The 14,863-nt window shown below is 36.6% G+C and overlaps 1 long non-coding RNA gene across 2 annotated transcripts in view; it reads right to left on the bottom strand.

Moving 5' to 3' along the window:
- The window catches only part of LOC109027014 (uncharacterized), a 35,643-nt gene extending 21,199 nt beyond the window's left edge, over positions 1-14,444 (bottom strand). For both annotated transcript variants that reach the window (XR_008680332.2, XR_010133958.1), the window contains exon 1: positions 14,301-14,444. This is a non-coding gene — a long non-coding RNA (uncharacterized lncRNA). The remainder of the gene's footprint in view (positions 1-14,300) is intronic.
- Positions 14,445-14,863: the final 419 nt, after the last annotated feature.

Here is a 14,863-nt window from a genome sequence, read left to right as displayed (position 1 = left end):
AATTCCATAATCACTTTATATCTGTTTCTACATCTGAAAAATATATGTAGCTGCTTAGCTCAACTCCTACCATATAGCAAGCATTCAATACATGTTAGCTGTTTTTTAAGTCCTCATGAAAATCTAAGAGAAGGGGAATTTTTTAATGCTGTCCCCAAAAATGTACAGAAGTGAGGCAAATGATGAAGAGCAGTATGAACACAATAACTGCACAGAAATTTCCAACCCTGCATTTCTTAATTAATCAAAGCTACGCATAAGGCTGAGGGAGGCTGTTCTGTTATTTGCCAATTCTACAGAAACTTCCAAAAAAACTGAAGAGGGGGGAATACTTAACTAATTCCATGAGGTCTTCATTATTCTGATAACAAAATTAGACAAAATATAAGAAAACTACACACTAATATCCCTCATGAACATAAATGCAAAAGTTCTAACCAAAATCTTAGCAAATAGAATATAATAATATATTAAAGGAAGATACATCATGACCAAAAGATTATCTCAGAAATATAGGTTTGACTTAGCATTTACAAATCAACCAATGCAATTCACAATAGTGGAAAAGAAAAAATCCATGTGATTAAGATGCCAGACAAACCATTTGACAAAATCTAACATACACTCTCAATTAAAAAAAAAAAAAAAGATCAGCAAACTAGAAATAGAAGGAACCTCCTCAACCTAATAAAGGGCATCACACACAAAAAAATCATCTTCCAGCATTATACATACTTCATGGATACTTTCCTCTTAAGAAAAGTAACAAAACATGGTCTGCTCTCACCACTTTCATTCACTATTTTACTGGTGTCTCTAGCCAATGCAATCAGGCAAGAAAGAGAGATAAAAGGCATCCAGATCACCAAAGAAGTAAAACTCTTTACTAACAGATGACGTGATCATCTGTTTAGAAATTCTGATGTGATCTTTAAAAATTAAAAAACACTACTAGACTTCAAAAAGGCTGGGCATGGTAGCTCATGCCTGTAATCTCTGCATTTTGGGAGGCCAAGGCAGGAGGATTGCTTGAGGCCAGAAGTTCACGACCAGCCTGGGCAACACAGTGGGACCCCATCTCCACAACAATTTTTTTTTAAAAAATAACTGGGTATAGTGGCACATGCCTGTTTTCCTAGCTACTTGGGAGGCTGAGGTGGAAACATCACTTGAGCCTAGGAGGCTGAGGCTGCAGTTAGCCATAGTCACACCATCACACTCCAGCCTGGGTGACAGTGAGACCTTGTCTCGAGAAAGAAAAAAGAAAGTTAAATGCAGAATTATCATATGATCCCACAATTCCACCCCTAGGTATATACCCACAAGAATGAAAACAGGTACTCAAGCAAACACATGTACACACGTTCATAGCAGCATTATTCACAACAACCAAAAGGTGAAAACAGTCCAAATGTCTCCATCAAGGAATGGCAGATAAACAAATCATAGTATATATAAAAATGAAATATTCAGCCATAAAAAGGAATGAAGTACTGATTTATGCTACAACACAAGTGAAGCTCCAAAGTATTAAGCGTAGTAAAAGCAGCCAGATGCAAAAAGTCACATATAGTGTGATTCCATTTATATGACATATATAGAATATATAAGCCTATAGATACAGAATGCAGATTGCTGGTTGCCAGGAGCTGGGGGAAGAAGGGAATGGAATGGGGGGAAACTGCTAATGGGTAAGGGGTTTTACTTTGGAGTGATGGAAATGTTTTAGAACCAGACAAAGGTGGTGACTGTACAACACTGTGAATATACTAAATGCCACTAAATTTATCACTTTAAAATGGTTATATTTATGTTAGGTGAGTTTCACTTCAATAAATTATTACTTTTTAAAAAGCTACTAGGACTAACAAGCTTAGCAAGGTTGCAGGATACAACAACAGAGTTTGGCAAACTACGACTTACAGCCAAACCCAACCCACTTTCTGTTTCTGTAAATAAAATGTTTTGAAACATAGATACTCATTCATTAACATATTGTCTATGCTGGTTTCATACTGTAAAAGGAGAATTAAGTAGTTGCAACAGAGACCATATGGCCCGCAAAGCCTAAAATATTTACTACCTGATCCTTTACAGGAAAAGTTTTCTGATGCCTGAGATACCAATCAACATAAAAATTAATTTTATTTCTACGTACTAGCAATTAACCAGAAATTAGTATTTTTAGAAATACCATTTATAATAGCTTCAAAATTATGACATATTTAAGAGACAAATCTGACAAAATGCTAAAAACCTCTACTACAAAATATTGCTGAGGAAAGTTCAAGATTTAAATACATGGAGAGATAGATATGCTCAAAGACTTAATACAGGCTGAGTATTCCTTATCCAAAATGCTTGGGATCAGAAATGTTTTGGATTTCAAATTTTTTAGGATTTTGGAATATTTGCTTTATACTGAGTAGTTGAAATCCCAAATCTGAATATCTGAAATCCAAAATGCTCTAGAAAGAGCACTTCATTTGAGCAACATGTTGGTGCTCAAGAAGTTTTGGATTTTGGAGTATTTAGGATTTCAAGCTTGGGATGCTGAAACTGTATTATTAAGATGTCAGTTAACACATAGATTCAGTGTAATCACAATAAAAATTCCAGCAGGTTTATGTAGAAATTGACATGCATATTCTAAAATTCACATGGAAATAAAATGGACTTAAGACAATCAAAATATCTATGAAATAAAAGAACAAAGTTAAAGAACTAACACTATCTGATTCCAAAAATTATTATAGTAATCACAACAGTGTGGTACTGCATAAAGGCAGACAAATAGATCAATGGAACAGAATAGAAAGTCCAGATGTAAACCCACATATAAATATACAAAAACAAATGATTTTTTATAAAAGCACAAAGGCAATTCATTTGTCTTATGCTCAGATGGGACATTCACCAAAGACAGACCACATTCTGAGCCATAAAGCATACCTTAACAAATTTAAGATAACAGAAATCATATAAGGTGTGCTCTCAGACCATAGTAGAATTAAATTAGAAATCAATAACAAAGATAACTGGAAATTTCAAAATACACAGAGATTAAACAACATACTTCTATTAATAAGTAACTCATGGGTCAAAGAAGACATCTCAAAAGAAATTTAAAAATAGTTTGAGGCTGGGTGTGGTGGCTCACGCCTGTAATCCCAGAACTTTGGGAGACAGAGGCGGGCTGATGGCTTGACCTCAGGAGTTTAAGATCAGCTGGGCAACATGGTGAAACACAGCCTCTACAAAAAAATACAAAAATTAGCTGGGCACAGTGACACATTCCTATAGTCCCAACTACTCGGGAGGCTGAGGTGGGAGGATCACCCAAGCCTGGGAGGTCAAGACTGCAGTGAGCCATGATCATGCCACTGCACTCAAGCCTGGGTGACAGAGTGAGGCCATTTCTCAAAAAATAAAATAAAAGTACTTTGGGCTGGATAAAAACGAAAACCCAATTTATTAAAATTTGTGGGATGCAATGAAAGTAGCACTTAGATGGAAATTTAGAGCACTGAATACATATATTAGAAAAGAAAAAGAAAAGCCCTAAAATCAATCATCTAAGCGTCCACATTAGGAAATCAGTAAAAGAGCAAATTAAATACAAAGTAAGCAAAAGTAGAGCAATAATAAAAATTAGAGGATAATGAATAAAATCAAAAACAGAAAATTAATAGAAAAAAAATCAATGAAGCCAAAAGCTGTTTCTTTTAAAAGTTCAATAAAATCTATAAGGCTGTAGCCAAGCTAAGGGAGAAAAAAGAGAGAGGGCACAAATTACCAATATCAGAAATGAAAGAGGGGACATCACTACAGATCCCAGACACACTGAAAGGATTATCAGGAATACTGTGAACAACTCCATGCCCACAGAGTTTATAACCTAGACAAAATGAACAAATTTCTTGAAGGACAAAAATCTGCCAAAATTCCCACAAGAAAAAATAGATGAATCAATAATTAATAACATTCCAATAATTAATAACCTTCCAAAGCAGAGAACACCAAGCCCAGATGGGTTCACTAGTGAATTCTACCAAACACTTGAGGTTGAGAAATTATACCAAGTCTCTCAATCTCTTTCAGAAGACAGAAGTAGAGGAAATACTACCTAACTCATTCTATGAGGCCAGCATAACCCCAGTACCAAAACCAGACAAAGATAGCACAAGAAAAGAAAACTACAAATATCCCTCATAAGCACAGATGCAAAAATCCTCAAAAAATATTAGCAAATCAAATCCAAAAAAGAATTATATACTACAACCAAGTGAGGTTTACCCCAAGCATGCAAGTTTCAACATTCAAAAACCAATTAATGTAATCCAGGCTAAGGAAGAAAAAGTACATGATCCTATCAACAGATGCAGAAAAAGTACTTGAAAAAAAATCCAACACCAATCTATGATAAACCTCTTAGTAAACTAGGAATAGAGGAGAACTTCCTCTACTTGATTAAAAAAAATACATATGTACCAAAAAACCTATAGCTAGCATTATACTTAATGGTGAGAAACAAGCAGCTTTCCCACTAAGATCAAGAACAAGGCAAGGATGTTGCCTTTCACCACTCCTTTTCAACACTGTGCTTGAATTCCCAGCTAATTTGCAGTAAGATTTAAAAAATATATATTATATATATACTGATTAGAAAGGAAGAAATAAAATTGTCTTTGTTCACAGATGGCATGATTGTCTATGTAGAAAATCTGAAAGAACTGACAAAAGAACTCCTGGAACTAAAAATCACTTACAATAAGGTTGCAGGATACAAAGTAAATATATGAAAGTTAATCACTCATCTATACACCAATAATGAACAAGTGGAATTATAAATTAAAAACACAACCCCATTGATATTAGCACCTCCAAAAATAACATACTTAGGTATAAATCTAACAAAAAAGTACAAGATCTGTACAATTAAAATTACAAAACTCTGATGAAAGAAATCAAAAAAGAACTAAATTAATGGAAAGATATTCCATGCTCATGGATAGGAAGACTCAGTATTGTCAAGATAGCAGTTCTTCCCAACTTGAACTATGGATTCAATGCAATCCCAATCAAAATCCCAGAATTGTTATGTTGTGGATATCAACGAACCAATTCTAAAGTTTATATGGAGAGGGAAAAGACCCCAAATAGACAACACGATATTGAAGGAGAACAGCAAAGTTGGAAGACTGACACTACCTGAATTCAGGACTTACCATGAGGTTACAGTAATAAAAATAGTGTGGTATTAGCAATAGACAAATAGTCAATGGAACAAAATAGCCCATAAATAGACCTGTGTAAATATAGTCAACTGGTCTTCGAAAAAGGAACAAAGGCAATTCAACGGAGCAAAGAATTTTCAACTGGCACTGGAACTGGCCATCACATGCAAAAAATGAATCTAGACAAAGACCCTATGCTCTTCACAAAAATTAATTCAACATTAATAAACCAAAGTGTAAAATGCAAAGTATAAAACTCCTAGAAGATAATATAGGAGAAATTCCAGAAGATACAAATACCAAAGGCACAATCCATGAAAGAAAGAATTGATAAGCTGGACTTCATTAAAATTGAAAACTTCTGCTCTGCAAAAGGCAATGTCAAGAGAATGAAAAGACAAGCCAATGACTGGAAGAAAACAGCTGAAAAAGACATATCTGATAAAAGGCTGTTATCCGAAACCCAGAAAGAACTCTTAAAACTCAACAGTAAGAAAACAAACAACCTAACTAAAATATGGGCCACAGACCTTAAACAGGCATCTCACCAAAGAAGATATATAAATGGCAAATAAGCAAATGAAAAGATGCTCCACATTATATGTCATCAGGGAAGTGAAAATCACAATAACAAGCAAACACTACCCTCTCATTAGAATGGCCAAAATCCAGAACACTGACAACACCAAATGCTGACAAGGATGTGGAACAAAACAAACTTTCATTCACTGCTAGAGGGAATGCAAAATGGGACAGCCATCTTGTAAGGCACTTTGGTGGTTTCTTATAAAATTAAACATACTTTTACCATATGGTCTAGCAATTGCATCCCTTGGTATTTACCCAAAAGAGTTGAAAACTTATGTCCACACAAAAACATCCACAGGGGTGTTTATGGCAGCATTATTCATAATTGATAAAACTCAGAAGCAACCAAGATGTCACTCAGTAGGTGAATGGATAAACTGTGGTATATCCAGACAATGGAATACTACTCAGCACTAAAAAGAAATGAACTATCAAGCCATGAAAACACACAGAGGAACCTTAAATATACATTAGTAAGTGAAAGAAGCCAATCTGAAAAGGCTACATCCTTGTATGATTCCAACTATATAACTCTGTAAAAGGCAAAACTATGATGACAGCTAAAAAAAAAAAAAAAAAAAAAATCAACGGTTGCCAGGGGTTAGATGGGAGGGAGGGATAAATGTACAGGGCACAGATAATTTTTAGGGCAGTGAAAATACTCTATGATACTACAGTGTTGGATACATGCCATCATACATTTTTCTAAACATAAAGAATGTCCAATACCGAGAATGAACCCTAACGTAAATTATGGACTTTGGGTGATAATGATGTATCAATATACGTTCATGAGTTGCAATAAATCTATCTCTCTCATGGTGAGATGATAATGGAGAGGCTACAGATTTGGGGGGCAGGGAGTATACGGGAAATCTCTGTACCTTCTTCTTAATTTTGCTGTGAACCTAAAACTTCTCTTTAAAAAATAGCCTTTAAAAAGGCAATGCAATAAAGAATAACCTTTTTTTAACCAAATGTGCTGTGAGAATTAGCTAAGTATGTTTTTAAAAATGAACTTGGATCCATAGATCACACCATATACAAAAATTAACTCAAAATGGAAAAAAGACGTGAATGTAAAATCTAAAACTATAAAACTGGTGAATAAACCAATGGAGAAAATCTTTGTGACCTTGGGTTAGGCAAAAATTGCTTAGACACGACACTAAAAACATAATTCATTTAAAAAATTGATAAACTGGACTTCATCAAAATTTAAAATATCTACTCTTCAAAAGACAATTTTATGGGAATGAAAAGACAAGCCAAAAATTGTGAGAAAAATCTTTGCAAAGCATAAATCTGATTAAAAAAAAAAAAGCCTTGTGTCTGGAATACATAAAGAACTCTCAAAGCTCAAAAATAAGAAAAAAAAAATCCTCACCCCACAAAAATGGGCAAAATATTTGAATAGATTCTTCACCAAGAAGAAATGCAGATAGAGAATAGACACATAAAAAGATGATCATTATTAGTCATTAGAGAAATACAAACTAAACCCAATGAGATATCACTATGTACCTATTACAATGCTAAATTTAAAAGACTGACCATACCAAGTGTTGGTGAAGATGTGGAGGAAGGGGAACTCTGATACACTACTGATGAGAATGTACAATGGTACAACTGCTATGACAAACAGTATGGTGGTTTCGTAAAAAGTTAAATATACATCTCCCATATAATCTAACTTTCAACCTCTAGGTACTAACCCAAAAGTATTATATGTCCATGTAAAGATGTGTTCATTTATACATGAATGTTCACAGCAGCTTTACTTACAACAGTTAAAAAGTGGACACAATAAAAACATCCATCAACAAATGAAAAGATAAATAATTTGTGGTATATTCCTACAAGGAAATACTACTCAGCAGTCAACGTGAATAATTGGTACATGCATTAACATGAATGAATCTCATAAGTATTATGCTAAGTGAAAGAAGTCAGACACAAAAGGTTTCATACTGTATGATTCCATCTATGTGATATTGTGTAAATAAGGGCAAATCCATACGAACAGAAATCACATCAGTGGTTGCCAGGGGCTGGGGGTTAGAGGAGGCAGCTGACTACAAAGGCACAGGAAAGAACTTTATAGGTTGATACCTTGATTGTGGTGGTAGTTACATACTTGACGATATATGTTTGTCAAAACTGTGAACTCTAAATAGGGTGAATTTTACTGTATGTAAATTAGGTCTCAATAAATTTGAAGTTTAAAAACAAATGCAAAAAACCCTTAAACTTGCAGAATCAGAGTTCTCTGTAAGGCAATCTGCAACTTCCGTGAGCCAACAAAGACTGCCTTTAGAAAAAAATCAGTTAAGTCACAGACTTAGATGTCCTTCTTTAGTAAAGAACATTAAGAACTAGAAAAGAGCTCAAATAAACATTCTCAGGTTACAAACTGTGACCATCACTAACATATGAAAATTCTACTTGCCAACTAAAAAACCTGGAATACCTGTCTTTCTTTAAAGTACCACTAGCTCTGCCATACAGGTCCTTATTATTCCTCACCTGAGTCACAGCAAAAACCTTCAACCGATTGTCCTGATTGTTTTCTCACTGCACCACAAACCATCCTCACCACTGCTTTCCATTTTCTTTCTAAATCAGATCTGATCATGCAGGTCTCCCATTCAAAAGCCTCTGATGCTTTTCCATAGATTGAATAAAAAACCAAAGACATTTGGCAAGGCCCTTCTCAAATTAGTCTTAACTTACCTCTTCAGGCCTATTTTCTGTTCCATCTTCCCCAACACAAAATTTTAACTCAATATATGCAAATACACCCCAAGTTTGCATCATTCAGACCACTTGAAATTTCCAGTCGACATCTCCTCTGGTCCTCCATACCATTCAGCTCATAGAGCTACCTCTACCTGAACTGCCATTCTCTGATCTGGTTCTTTCATACACATCATCTTAGGGAAGGCTTTTCCAGGGCCCATCCCCTCCCCTGTATACCACAAGACACATCTCCTTTACAGCATCCAGCACACACATTACAGTCAATTGACTTGTCTACACTCCCTAAAGTGAGATCTTCTCACAAACAGGGCCATATACGTTTTTTTTTTTTTTTTTTTTTTTTTTTTGAGGCAGGGTCTCACTCTGTCACCCAGGCTGGAGTGCCATAGCACAATCTCAGCTCACTGCAACCTCCACCTCCTGGGCTCAAATGATCCTCCTGCCTCTGCCTCCCAAGTAGCTGGGACTACAGGTGCATGCCACCGCTCACAGCTAATCTTTGTATTTTTGTACAGACAAGGTTTAATTGCCCAGGCTGGTCTTGAACTCCTGGGCTCAAGCAATCCGCCCACCTCAGCCTCCGAAAGTGCTAGGTGTGAGCCACAACACCCAGCCAGGGCCATGTCTTGACCCAGCTGTTTCTCCAGGGCCTAGCACTATTCTAAGTGAATGGGTGTTTCGGTAGACCAGAGACTTGTAAATGCAGATGTTACTGAGACTGTAAGTTAAATTTTTGTTTTTTCATATCATTAAAGTAGTAAGAGCAACTATTGAGAATTGTATTAATATCATCATTTTTATATTTGTTAAGAGAGCATTCTACATTTAGAAGAGAGTTCTGTGTGAAAGGAAAATAAATATTGGGGCCCCAAAATCACTAAGCTAAAGGGAAAAGTCAAGCTGGGAACTGCTTAGGGCAAACCTGCCTCTCATTCTAATCAGTCATCTCTCTGCTCACAGAGATAAATGCATATCTGATTGCCTCCTTTGGAGAGGCTAATCAGAAACTCAAAAGAATGCAACCATTTGTCTCTTATCTACCTATGACCTGGAAGCCCCCTCCCCACTTGCAGTTGTTCCACCTTTTCCAGACTGAACCAATGTTCATCTTACAGGTGTTTATCGATGTCTCATGTCTCCCTAAAATGTATAAAACCAAACTGTATTCTGACCACCTTGGGCATATGTGGTCAGGACCTGCTGAGGCTGTGTCATGACAGGCCTTGGCAAAAAAATCTTTCTAAATTAACTGAGACCTGTCTCAGATATACGGGGTTCACAGCTGTGAGGGAAAAAAATCAAGAGAAATGAAATCGAAAGCCTACATGAGCAACTTATTAGTTGTGAATCCTTGGGCAACTGTTAATCTTTCTGAGTATATTTTTCATATATACAAGAAGAATATTAATATCTGTCTTCAAAGGGATAATGTAACCACCACAAGGAGATAACATAATGTCAAAAGTTTGTGAATCATACAGTCAACATAAATTTTAGCATTAACAAAGAAAAAGGTTACTATTTTTCTGGCTCACAGAGCCTACTCTGAAGAAAGAGTTTAATGCACAATGCCAGTAAACAATTTGAAAATATCTTCAAAGGCACTGGCCAGGGTGACTTATAAAGCAAGGAAGCAAATATTTCTTCTGCAATGTTTAGTAATGACTTTGAAAATCTTGTGTTTGTAGTTGTTTCAATAACATTATTTAACTGTCTGAGGCACTGGAAATAGTCTGGGGCAAGGGAATATAGTCAAGTGATTTAAAATAATTTTTAAATTTCATCTAAATAATGAGTTTTTTTAGATGTGGTTGAAATTTTCAATAAAATACTCCTCAGAGCTGGCAAAAGTTCAAGTCATAATTAAGAATTTTCAATGATTAGCCTATAAGTTCAAGTAAATAACATAATTGAATTATTCCAATGATAGCCTTCAATAGGTAAAAGATAAAGATTTAGAGAAAATGATTATTTTTGTATTGAATAGGCCTTTAAGGCTGAAAATGTGAAAATATGATGATTATACATTTCTTCCAGCAAAATATAGTGTGTCACCATCCACTAGGAAATTTATAAGTAAAAAGACGAACGATAACAAGTATTGGCAAGAATACTAAGAAACTGGAACCCCTATACATTACTGGGAATATAAATGGTACATCCACCATGGAAAACATTTCCTCAAAAAGTTAAACACAGAGTTACCATATAATCCAGCAATCCACTCCTAGATATATACCCAAGAGAACTGAAAACATATAATCACACAAAAACTTGTGCATGAATGTTCGTAACAGCACTGCAGTAGTCCCCCTCATCTGTGGTTTCACTTTTCACAGTTTCAGTTACCCACAGAGTCTGAAAATATTAAAATTCCAGAAATAAACAATTTGAAAGTTTGACATCATGCACCATTCTGAGTAGCATGATGAAATCCCACTGTCCTGTCCAGGACATGAGTCATCCCTTTGTCCAGTGTATCCATGCTATACATACACTACTCACCCATTAGTCAGTTAGTAGCCATCTTGGTTACCAGACAGACTATCACAATGGGGTTTGGTACTATCTGCAGTTTCAGGAATCCACTGGGGGTCTTGGGATGTATCCCCCATAAATAGAGGGGGAATTACTGTAGTCACAATAGTCAAAGGTGAAAACAACCCAAATGTTCATCAATTGATGAATGGATAAATAAAATGTGGCCTATGCATACAATGGAATATTATTTAGCCATGAATAAGAATAAGGTACTATTAAATGCAACGACACGGATGATCCTTGAAAACATTGCTAAATAGAAAAAATCAGTCACAAAAGACCACATAATGTGTGATTCCATTTATATGAGGTGTTCAAAATAGGCAAATCCATAGGAGAGAAAGTAGATTAGTGGCTACCAAAAGCAAACGGAAGCGGCGGAATGGGGAGTGACTGGCAATGGGTACAAGGTTTCTTTTTCAAGTGATGAAAATGTTCCGGAATTAGATGATGGTGATGGTTGCGCAACTTTGTGAATATACTAAAAACCACTGAATTACACTTTGAAAGGGTGAATCATATCTCAATTTTTAAAAATACAGTGTTTCAGAGCAGGGTGATGGAACAGATCAAACATGGCATCATCTTTGTGACTGGGGGCCATGAACAGTTTAGCTGCTTCCTACTCAAATACAGTAGGCCACAGATTACATACCTCTTTGTGGCAAAGAGTCCAAAAAACGCACTATCAAATTGCAAACAGGAACCAGAAAGCTAATATACCACCTCTCATATACAAAACTGCCAGGGACTCAAGTGAAAGGCTGGATGTGCTGCAACCTCTTTCATAGTTGATGTGTCCCAAGAATTCATTTTAAAAAAACAGTTTATCAAAAAATATACAGTACAGAGCTGAACAAAACATTTTTCACAAGCACTCCTTGCTCTAGCCAGATCCATCTTTTGGCCTTTAGGAGCACAGGGAAAACGTCTCAGCATTACTTTGTACCCTGAGTACAAATTTATCTAGAACATACTGAAGTTTCTGGAGAGTGAGGTGTTTTATAAGAGATTCTGCTCTGTATCTATAACATGGGAATAAAGCACTGCATTAAATATAATCCTAAAAGGATTCTTTGTTTGCCCTGCCAATTATGGGTATGTGGGCAGAAATCTGCCTCAAAGACAGTAATTAACATCATCAATGATGTTCAACTGTCTGGAAAAAAAGCTGAAAAATCTCAGTTATAATGAAGATCAACAAAGGGCCAACTAACCAGAGCACTAAAATCCACTGATAATAGTTTTTAGCATTCTATCTTTAAAGAAAATGAGTGCAACTTTACTGTTTACACTCCAAATCCAAAATTCTAGGATGTTAGCAGGGGCTGTAAGGGTCAACACACACTCAAGCCAAGTTCGTGACACCATAGATGTGTGTGCTTGAAAGCCAAGGCCTACTTTTGTGTTGCTCATGTACACTCAGAACTTAGTACACTGATTAGCATCTAATTACAAGATATCTATAATATCTCTTAATGTTTGATGAGTACAGCCATTATAGGAAATGCTATGGGAGATTCCTCAAAAAATTGAAAATAGAACTACCATATGATCCAGCAGCCCCACTTCTGGATATACACCTCAAGGAAACAAAATCAGTATCTCAAAGAGACATCTGCACTCCCATGTTCACTGCAGCATTACTCACAGTTGCCAAGACAGGGAAACAATCTTAAGTGTCTTTGGACAGATAAATAGACAAAGAAATGTAGTGTGTGTGTGCGTGTGTGTGTGTGTGTGTGTATATATTTCTTTCTTTTTTATGACTGACTAGTATCCCATTGTGTGGGATACACTCTACATTTCTTTGCCCATTTGTGTGTGTGTGTATACATACACACACACACACACACACAATGGGATACTAGTCAGTCATAAAAAAGATATATATATACACACACACACACACACACACACACACACAATGCGATACTATTCAGTCATAAAAAAGAAAGAAATCCTGTCATTTGCAACAACATGGATGAACTTGGAGGACATTACGCTAAATAAGCCAGGAACAGAAAGACAAATACCACATAGTCACACTTATCTATGAGATCTAAAAGAAGTCAGACTCATAGAAACAGAGAGTAGAATGGTGTTTCCTGGGGCTAGGACGTAGGGGAAACAGGAGGTGCTGGTGAAGGGATACACACCGTCAGCTATAAGATGGATACGTTCTGGCAATCCAATGTACAACGTGACTACAACTAATTATGCTGTATTGTATACTTGAAATCTGCCAAGAAAGATCAGAAAGTTACTTTTTTACCACACAAAAAAGGTAACTTTGTGAAGTGATGGATGTATTCACTAACTTGATTGTGGTAATCATTTCACAATATATATATATATATCAAAGCATCATGTTGCACAACTTAAATAGATACAATTTTGTCAATTATACCTCAGTAAAGTCTGGGGGAAATTTTGTGTTAATCCAAAAATTTAATTAATTGATGAAAACCAATATCTGAAATAATGACCCTAAGCCACTATAAACCAGAATTGAAGAAAATGTTACCCATCTATCTTACATAGATATACTTACAAAAATTGTAGAGAGAGAGAATCATTAAAGGGCTTTTTCAAGCTCTATTCTTAAGCATTTCCTAGCACATTTACTAGTTGTGGGACTAGTAAATAAGTGTTATTTCATCTCTAGATGAAAGCTTCAGGCTCTTTATAAAACATGGAATTGCTGCTGTGGCTGGCTCTTGGGATTGCTACAAGGAAGAAATGAATTTACGTATGTGTAAAACACCTGGCACAGAGAGTAGATACGCAAACATGTAAATCACCTCCCTGAACCTTCAGTTCTTTCAGAGGAAACGCACACACAACCCCCCATAACGGTTCCCTTCATCTACAGCAGTTGTCCACCACATGCATCCTGCGAGGTTGGCCCTGGGGATCCCAAAATGAATTGGGAGGTGTCCTTGTCCACAGGGAGCCTACATTCAAGCACAGGAGATGGGTAATATGAGTGCCTGTCAAGAGCCATAACCGAGCAGGCCCAGGTGCTGCCGAGCACCTGCCTCTCCAGGGTGAGAGAGACGCCCTGAGGCACCTGGGCAGGTACTTACCGTGGAGGAATCTCTGAAACTGGGCTGCAAGTGCTAGAAACTCCACTCAAATCAGCCTAAGCAATGAAAAAAAGGAAAGCTGTACCTCGTATTAACTGGAGACACAGAAGGTGAGACTCCAAACCAGGTTCTTGCAGCCTTCCACTCTGCAGACCACAGCCTCACGCCACATCAGGCCTCCCTCGGGCTGCAAGATGGAGAGACCAGCTTGAGGGCGGTGGAGGTAGGGCTTCTTCCCGGAAGATCCTGACAGCCCTGTACTCACCTCTCATTGGCCCAAACAGGCTAGGGTCGGCCCACCCCTCAACCAATCTGTGACAAGGGAGAGCAGATTTATCATCATTGGCTAAAAATCCTAATTCTCTAGAGGTAGAAAGGATATTTTAGATTCAATCACGGTGTCTACTACAAAGCATTCAGTAAATATCTGATGACGACATGAATGAAATGATGAATGGCTGGATCTACAATATAATCTTAGAAGAATTTGCCTGTGGGGACCGGGCAGGGGGGAAAATACCTGCTTTTGATTTTAGTTCAACACAATTAAAGATAGAGCAGGATGAATCTACCCAAAATAATTTTATCAGAAAGCTATCAGCAATTAAGCATAGACCGCCATTAATATTACTTAGCAAGTAGTATGAG

This window comes from Gorilla gorilla, chromosome 4 (genome assembly GCF_029281585.2).
Source record: "Gorilla gorilla gorilla isolate KB3781 chromosome 4, NHGRI_mGorGor1-v2.1_pri, whole genome shotgun sequence".
Taxonomy (NCBI): Eukaryota; Metazoa; Chordata; class Mammalia; order Primates; family Hominidae; genus Gorilla; species Gorilla gorilla.
The sequence above is the reverse complement of the archived record's forward strand: the minus strand, read 5'-3'. Positions and strand labels throughout refer to the sequence as shown.